Source organism: Cryptomeria japonica, chromosome 7 (genome assembly GCF_030272615.1).
Source record: "Cryptomeria japonica chromosome 7, Sugi_1.0, whole genome shotgun sequence".
Classification (NCBI taxonomy): Eukaryota; Viridiplantae; Streptophyta; class Pinopsida; order Cupressales; family Cupressaceae; genus Cryptomeria; species Cryptomeria japonica.
This window is the reverse complement of record NC_081411.1, coordinates 760,442,190-760,451,671: the sequence shown is the minus strand read 5'-3', so window position 1 is coordinate 760,451,671 and position 9,482 is coordinate 760,442,190.

Sequence of the window (9,482 nt, the reverse complement as noted above, 5' to 3'; positions counted from 1 at the left end):
TTTTGATTTTTATGAGCATTATATATGGGAAGAAAATTTGTGTTCAATTCCATCCAATCTCCACTAGTTATATATTGATTTTTAGTTTAACTTATAATTATTCTTTTGGTCTAGTGCATGCATATTTAATTGCAAAATATTAGTATTATGTATCATTTATTGATGATTTCTCTAAAAAAATATGATTTAATTTTTAAACATAAATTTGAGGTCTTCAACCATTTCAAAGAGTTTAAGGTTCTTGTGGAGCACTAGATGGATAGGGCAATCAAAGTGTTTGGAACAAAAAATGGTAGGGAATATTGAACAATAGATCTTTGATAGATTTTGTAAGAGTAATTGTATTGCATAAAATAAGACAACTCCATATACCCCTTAACATAGAGAGGCTAGATAGTAAGTTGATCAAGAAAGCCAGAAGTATTTTCAATGAAGCTAATTTGGATAAAAATGTTAAGAAGAAGTTAACACAACTTGTTATTTGATTATAGACCTTGTACATTTTTTTTGAGAAAACCTCATGGGACATTTGGATGAGGAAGAAGACCTCACTATTGTATGTCTAGGTATTTGGTTGTGAGGCACACGTTCATGTTCCAACGAGAAGATATCTAAGTTAGAATTAAAAGTAATTAAGTGTATCTTAATTGGCAACGAGTGCAAATTTTGGGATTCAGTAAATTAAAGTCTATGTATAACTATAAAGTGGTCTTTGAAGAGACTAGATCGATTCTTACTATTCAACAACCAAAGGATGATGCAAGGTTAGTTTTTATACAACAACTAAAGATCAAGAAGTTTGAACTAAATATTTAGGAGGAGATTATTAGGATATATAGAAGATCTTGGATGAGTAACAACCTCCACCTCAATTTTTAGGAGGTTCACTCAATAGAGAAGATAAACAAAGAGATACAATCCACCTAATTTTAGGTGTATTTTTTCTTTGAATACAAACACTAATGAACCTAAAACTATGAAGGAAACATTTGAAATGAATGATAGTAATTATTGGAAGATTACCAAGGATGGGAAGATGATTATACTAAATAAGAGTAGTGCATGAGATTCCATTTAGTTTCCTAGGAGTTAAAAACCTATTCGATGCAAATTGGTTTTCAAGAAGTCTATGTAGATGACAAGATGGAGAAGTGCAAAGCAAGGTTAGTTGCCAAAACATATTCCCAAATTGACGAAATTTATTTCATTGAGATTTTTTCCCTACTTGTAAATATTTTACCTATCAGATTACCTCAAGGTTGAGTATATGGATTTGAAGACTATTTTCTTGAATGATGATATGGAAGAAGAGGTGTACATGTCACAACTAGAGCCTTATGTTGATAATGATAAGGAAAGGTTGGTTGGCAAGTTGAAGAAATCCCTTTATGGCCTCAACTAAACATATAAATGAATACATAAGAAAATGTTATATAACTTTTTATTAATAAAAAATATTTTACTTAAATAAAAGGTATTGTGTTTTACTTTAAAAAAAATTCACACACATAAACATAAAATTCAACTTTTTATTAAAAATATTTAAACCATATTATTTATTTTATTTTGAAGTTTTTTAATATTAATTTATATTAACTTTTTATTTTAGTTGGTGATCACAATGATCAATAGAAGTTTGAATCCTTGAACTTTGATAACCAGAACAAGAATATCAAGATCTAACTACCACACTATACCACAAACGATTATTTTATTTTATTTTATCATATATTAAAAATGATATCTTTATTTTAATTTACTATAAAACTATTTTATTTATCACAATTATTTTAGCAAACAAATATTGAATTTTAAATAATTTCTTAAACTCAACTATGCCATTACAAAAATTCAACCATATGACACAAATTCAAAGATCTTATTCTTTATTTTATCTATATTACTTATTTCATTTTGAATTTTTTTACATTAATTTATATAATCTTTTTATTTAAGACTAGTTTATTTATTATAGATTAAAAATGATATCTTTAGTTTATTTAATTATAAAATTATTTTATTTATGACACATTTTAAGTATACAAATATTGACTTTTAAATAATATCTCTAAATCCAACTGCACCATTACAAAAATTCAACCATATGACACAAATTCAAAGATCTTATACAAAAATCTTTCTATTGAATGAATGCAATCATTTTCCCACCAGCCAACCAAGACAAACTACAGCTACATTAAACTAAATCAACTAATAATAATTGACCTCTACAATTGACTCGCATATATTCATTGAATATATCACTGTCTTTGCATTTATCACATCCGCAACTAACAAAGAGACATCATAAAATTAGGTGTTCTCTTTCATATGAATTGCTTTTTAATTGACTGTGATAGATAAGTAGATAACCTTTTTTCCCGAGTCCAACCCCTTATTTAAGATCTGATTGTCAAGTAAGCAAACCAGTAACTTCCACCTGATAAGAAGCCTCCATTAAAGGCCCACAAAATAAGATCTACTGGTAAAACTGAAGAAAAAATATGAGCTGTGTTCACTGCACCACAAACAAAGGAATATCATTCTGAAAAAGACTTTTTTCCTTTTGCCATTTTGAATTTGACCCGGTAAAAATTTGAAAGGCTCGTGAAAAAAATTCGCTGTTTAACCTCAATATCCACAACAAGAATCAATTGCTCAAGACAAAGTATCAGGTACCAAAATAATATAATAAGAATCTCTTTCCCCTGCTTACTCCACAAAGTCCGTTAGATTCCTGTTTTCTTGGTAACAGTCAAGTACTTCAATTTTATTCAAAGAGTACAAGCTCAGTAATCTTCTGTGAGTAAACTTCAAATCTCGTGCAAAATCTAAATACCCAATCCCAATTGCTTTATAATATAATCCGATAGATTTCTGGGTACTCCAGAGGCCAGCCATAACCCTAAAAGTCCTACCTTTGAGCTTCAATTTTTCGAAAATGGCGGAGATAAATGCACACAAGTAGTTCTTTCATTCAAAGAGTGCAATCCGAGTAATCTTCTCTGAGTAAATTTCAAATCTCTTGCAAAATCTAAACGCTCAAGTGCAATTGCTTCCAATTTATGATCTAGTCCAATAGTTTTCTGGTTACTCCAGAGGCCAGCCAAAACCCCCAAAGTCTCACCTTTGAGTTTCAAATTTTTGAAAATGGCGGGAGACAAATGGTTATAAGATTGAATTACCTAAATCAATTGAGACCAGTCTGAACCACAAGGAAGAACAACGATTTGCACGAGAGTCTATGAGAGTAGAATCCATGGCTATCCAGTTTCTAGAATGCATCAAGACATCATTATCTCTTATACATTATAAAAATATTTTAATAGATACTTGGTGCATTCTAGGGGCTGGATAGCCATTTCTGTTCAAGACCAATGATCCCAAAATAGCCCTCAATTCCATCAATATTGGGGATACTTATTGCCTCTTCCATACTTTCATTTGGAGAAGTTTATAGGTCTCTTTTTCCATTAAATTAAGAGAGGGAGGAGAGTAAACCCTCTCCAAATTACAACTTTGGAACCAAGGAGATCAAATGATAAGTGGAAATCACCATGCCATCTAAGGGGGCGTTGGTGCAGTCAAGGTAGGGAGATCCAATGAAGGACTGCCCGACCTTGCAACCTAACACAAAAACCATCCCAAATATATCGGTAACCGGTAACAAGATGCCAGAAACAACAGAAAGAACAACCAGTAACATAACAAAACACATAACCGGTAAACAATATGAACTATTCTTATAACAGTCTGAAGAATTACACATGCCACATGTTGGATCGTAGTCCAAGATACAAATAATGCTTACAACACAATTACAAGATCCGCAGATCATCTACACATCAAATCAGCCTCCGGAAACAATCTGTCAGTTCTACCCTAATCCGGACCTCAGCCTCAGTCCACCGGATCAGAATCTCGCCAGATCTACATCTTCGCTCGATCTCTAAACTCTATCTTCGATCTTCTATATATTTTGCATTCTCAAATGATTCGCAAACCTCCATATATACCATCCACAAATAATAACAACTCAATCAAGTCGGCCCAAAGACCAACCGGTTCATGAAACGTGCAAACGGTAACATGTCGGCTCAAATCACTAAGAACAACTTTCAAAAAGCATAAAACAATATGCGGTCCTCTAGGAACATTGGGCACGGCATAAGAAACATAAATCAATGATCCACAAGTCACGGAGATCAACCGCAACCCGAAATCATCTTCGCTCAACACACTTCCAGAATAACCGGTAAGAACATATCAACCCGGTCAATACCAGAATCGATAACTCATCGGGATTAAATCCAAATGCCATGAAATTCGAACACAACAAAGACCATGAACACAAGGGAATAAACCCAAAACCACAACGCTAAACACTCAAACACAAAGAAATGCCACGATCTCAAACAATTCCACTGCAAACTGCTCAACTGGTAAGAACTAGACTAGTGCTCTTGCATTAGGCATAATAACAACACATTCTAAATAAGGGAAATAAGGAAAAAACCACATTGAGCACCATAGGTTGAGAGGCCACCTCATTTCTAATAATAGGAGACTTGGGAAGTCGAGAGCGTCAAAATAAAAAATTGATACATCAACTATACAATATTCATGAACATCCTTCCACCAAGAGGAAGATCTTGGGACCTTGAGGCATATGAAACAAGAATCCAAATTACCCAATGGAAAGGAAATGCCTATAATGAAATAAATGCCCTCATAATCCAAAGACTAGTTCCAAGTACAATCCAACACTTGCAAATAACCTTCGTAGGGAGAGGTTTAGGTAAATCCAATTCAACCAAAAAGTGATCAAAGATGGTGTGAGTGAAGTTTGTAGTATCATTGTCTACCTTGATGAAGTGACCCCCAAAATTACCAATAATCTCAAAGCTAGATTGACACTAAAAATGCAAGGGAAAATTAGGAAGGTGAATCCAAATAGACAGTATATTGAAATATTAAGGGGATTAAATAGGGAATTCATTGGCTCCTCATAGTTGCATTATGACTCCCTATCACTTCGTATTCAATGCCACATAGATTTTGGGTGTTTTGTGGAGTCTTTGTCTGGTCTACTTAATTTTTAGCTGCTTTCCTTTGCCTTGTTTGACTTGCCCTCAGTTGCGTTAGGTTCCTCCTCTATTTCTCAATGTTTTAGGACTATGGGAGGAGACAAATGTAGGTTGGAGTCGAGCTCTCGTGACTAGTGGAGAAGAAATGCTCAAGTTTGGGATAAACTCAATGAGGGCGGGGTTACTCCTTTCTTGGAGAATCTTCATGATGCTAACCCCCAAGCTACCAAGGATTTTGTGAAAGGTTGGAAGAATAGGGTGGTGAGAGTTTACAATGGATTTGGAAATCATGGAGGATCTCATAGCTAATATTACTGGGATTTCTGCTAATGGGAAGAAGATTTTCCGGGACTAGAAAGCCTCTCAAACAACAATGGAAACTTTCTTCAAGGAGGGGGAGAAATAAAAACTTGTGAAGGTTTATTCAAGGGGCTACGATAGAAAATCTATTAAACCCTTTTGGGCTAAATTTGTTAAAGACATCATGAGGTATTTGACTCTTGATACAAGATTTACAACTCTTTTTGGTTATTGTTTTATCCTATTAAATCAGTTTTGCCATAGACTTGTAGTTTCTTTCCTTTTTTACTTGGTTTCTTGTTTAGAAGTTGGTATCAAAATCACAAGAAGAATTCTAGGTTTTTGGTTTTGTATGAAGGTCTCATTTTACTTATTATGGAACATGCTAAATCCCTTTTGGTACCAGTTGACCCTAATCAACATAAGTCCCACCAGACCTATAAAAAGTCCACTATTCAGACATGAACACTGATCTAGAGGATCCTCTTACAAAGAAGAGGAATGGGTTGTAGAAGATGAAGAGGAGTCATCAAAGATTGTCTCTCCTAAGAAAGCTCTAACAAAATGCTCCAAGTCTCATATTCTTTGACTAATTGTTATTTCACTGGTTATAAGGAGGTGATCACAATATACACCAAAGAAAAGAGGAAAATCTAGCAGGGGTAAGTGTGAAGCTTCTAGGGTGGCTAAGAGAGAATTTGTGGGGAAAGGTAAGCAAATTCTGCAAGATGAGGATAATCTTGAAGAGGATATTGGTAGAGAGGAAGATAATGTTGAAAGGGAGGGGTACATTGCCAATCAGAACGGTCATCATCAAATGCCCGTGAAGGATGAAATGTCTGATTTCAATGGAAATAAGGTCAACATCAGTGATGTCATTGGCATGGCTAAAGATGGAGCTTTGGGGCAGGTCAGGTTGACAAAGATTAACCAGATTAATGTTAGAATGTTGACCCTTCAAAACAAGGTTGAATTGTTGAAAAAGCGGTGGATCATGAAATGACTAAGGATGACAGGTCTAAAATGATCGTCATTCTAGAGGCGGTGGCCAAGGATATCAACATCATGAGAAATGATTTTGAAGGTAGGATTAAACTATTGGAGAACACGATAAAAAAAGTGCATAAGAAGCTAGAAATGGTGGTGAATGTTAAAAAAACTACCATCCAGGATAGTGCTAAAGGTCTGTGGATTCCCAATAACAAAGTAAAGTGGATTCCCAATAACAAAGTAAAGGTTTTGAAGATTGGGGATTGCTAAAAGAAAGGTAAAAGAACTGATGTTGAAACCGATACTTCTGGTAGAGGAAAAAAGGGTAATATTTTTTATTTTGATAAAGGTTAAAAGTCTACTTTTCAGCTGCAATGGCCTTCCACTAGAACTTGCAGCTAGGTCAAGCCTATGGAGGAGCAGAATAGGATTATCAAGGAGGTCGTTAATCTCCATGACTGTTTGATCCAGAAATAGATTGAATCTACCTACATCTTGAAGGAATTATAGTATCTCTTTCTTGGTTCATTGTTTCTATTTTGTTTCATGTTGTGTTGTCGATGTTTGGTTGTTCGTTTGTTGATGTCTTGTTTTAATGCAACATTTTGATGTATATGATTTTAAGGTCCCCTTCGAAATCTATTTTACCTTTAGAAAAACAAATGATTCTCTCAAAACCAAGAGCAACCACCAAAGACAATGTCTTGATTCTCGATAGAATCAAAAGAAAAAACAATGAATCACTCAGAAGGGTAAAATTTTATTTTAGTTTCTATTATAGAATGCCATTTCTTAGAAATCCAGTGATTAAGACCACTAAGTTAAGGTTATAGTTGATTGAATATGCAAATCAAACCCTTTTGAGAGAAATACATCTTAGTTTTAAAACACCCCTTGCCCTCCTCCCATCCCCCTCAAACCCCCTCCCCCCTCACCCCAACAATACTTATGCGTGTCTAGAGGAACTAGCTATAGATAATTTTAGCACAAACATCCACAAAAGTGAAAAAATCTAAAGGAAGATTTCATGAGAAAGAACAATAATGATGTTACTATTGCAAATAGCAGGAACACTTGAAAGAGACAACACACTTACAAAAAGATAGAACCCAAAAAATGGAACATCAACAGTTGTCATGTCAACAATAGATGAATGAACAATGGACAACCACTAAATGAGGGAACACCAATACCAAAAGAACCATGGATCTTTGTAGCAAACAATGCATGGATGGAAAGAGGAGAAAAAGGTATTTTCAAAACAAAACAAAAAACATTGTTATAATGAACACAATCAGTTTGGAGTATTGAAGGTTTTTAAAGTATTTTTCTAGGATAAATATTGTGTAATGTTGTGTATTTTATTTCTTTCTACAAATTATGTAAATATTTTTATTATGCAATTGTTTCTCTCATAGATTAATTTTGAATTTTTTGTCTATAAGATGTTATTACACATGCCATTATTATCCAATCAAAGATGTTCCAACTAGTTCATTCTATGTTGTGATATCCCAAGACAAAACAATAATACAAATTATCTAATTCTTAACCATCCAAAAACACTTAGTAGTTGAATAATAACATTATTAGATTATTAAAAAACTGTCGATCGTGACTGCAATGGCTCTTCCTTGCATGCGATTTATTCTGATGTCGCTCTTGTCGTGGATCCCCTTCTTGGTGGTGATGCCACTGGTGTGAGTGGCTTGTGTGCCCCCTCTCTTGAGGGTCTTGTGGGTGTTTCTGTTGTAAACAATGTCATGGGTACTGTTGCTAGTTCGTTCCCTCCTCCACATGTGGTTCCTATTCCAGGGGGAAATGCTGGTGCTGACTCTCATGCTTATGCTTCTCAGTCGGCTGCTACAAATCTTGTGGGTGCTAAGGTCCCACCCAAACCTACCTTTTTTGGTAGGAATAGATTTTCTCGTGTGGCCAAATCTGTTGCCTAGCCCTTTAAGGGGGTTTGTCCTCTTCCTTGTACCAAATCCTCCCCTGTGGTGGTTTGTGGACAACATTGGGTTCTACCAATGTTGTGCTTTAGTGTGCAAATTCTTTGGGCTTTGGCCTTCACTACTAGACCTCCATTGTTGGGTGAGTGGCTCTTGGAGGCCTTTGGATTTTGGTGGCTCATAATATTGAATTTTTTCCTTGTGTTAAAGGCTTTTTCATTGCTTCTTTCACATCTTCGATTGACCGGGATTTGGTTTTGGGCAAGTTGTGGGCTTGGGGAGTGCATTCCCTCTCTATTAAGCCTTGGGCAACTTCCTTTAACCTTCTTATTAAACCACTTAATGCGTGTCCAGTTTGGGTCTGCCTTCCAAATCCCCCTCTTCATTTTTGGGAGCTTTCTTTCTATGAGGCTATCGATTACTCGATTGGTCATTTCTTAAAGGTTGATGATGTTATGTCTTCAATGGACCACACTACCTTTGCCGCATCTTAGTTGATATTGGCATCTCCTCACCTCTCCCAAGAGATGTGGTTCTCATGGTTGGGGATCGACATTGGACACAACCGTTGGATTTTGAGGGCCTCCTCTTTCACTATTGAAAATGTTTCTTTATGGGTCATCTTGCTTCAGATTTCTCTATCTCATGCCACAAAGGTGCTTCTACTTGGTGGAAGGATGGTACAACTGATCATTTGACCATCCATGTTACTGATTCTAATTCGAACAACTCCTCTCGGGAGGTTGAGTTGCCTCTTACTGTTGTTGATGTTGCAGTCGATTCCACTCCTCCTGCCCTGGCAGATTCAACTTTGGTTGCCTCTAACTTGCAAATCCTCTCTACACCTACTGATTCTACTCCCAATGCCTCTCATGTGCAACATCCTATTGTTGTTCCTCCTTTCTACAACAGTTGGTTGTTGTCCCGCTGCAACACCTGGTGGGTTCTACTGATGGTTTCCAAGTGGGTCACTTACTGCTTGATCATTCTCTTGATGATCCCAATGCCAATATTGTCTAGACTATTGTTTATCACAGGCAGAAGGGGAGGTCCTCCCCATACCCCTCCTTGTCAAGGCTTGGGCGTCCATTCCCCTCCTTGAGTTGGGGTTGGGTTCTTGTAGGTTAGAAATTTTGTTTGTTTGGGGCTTGTT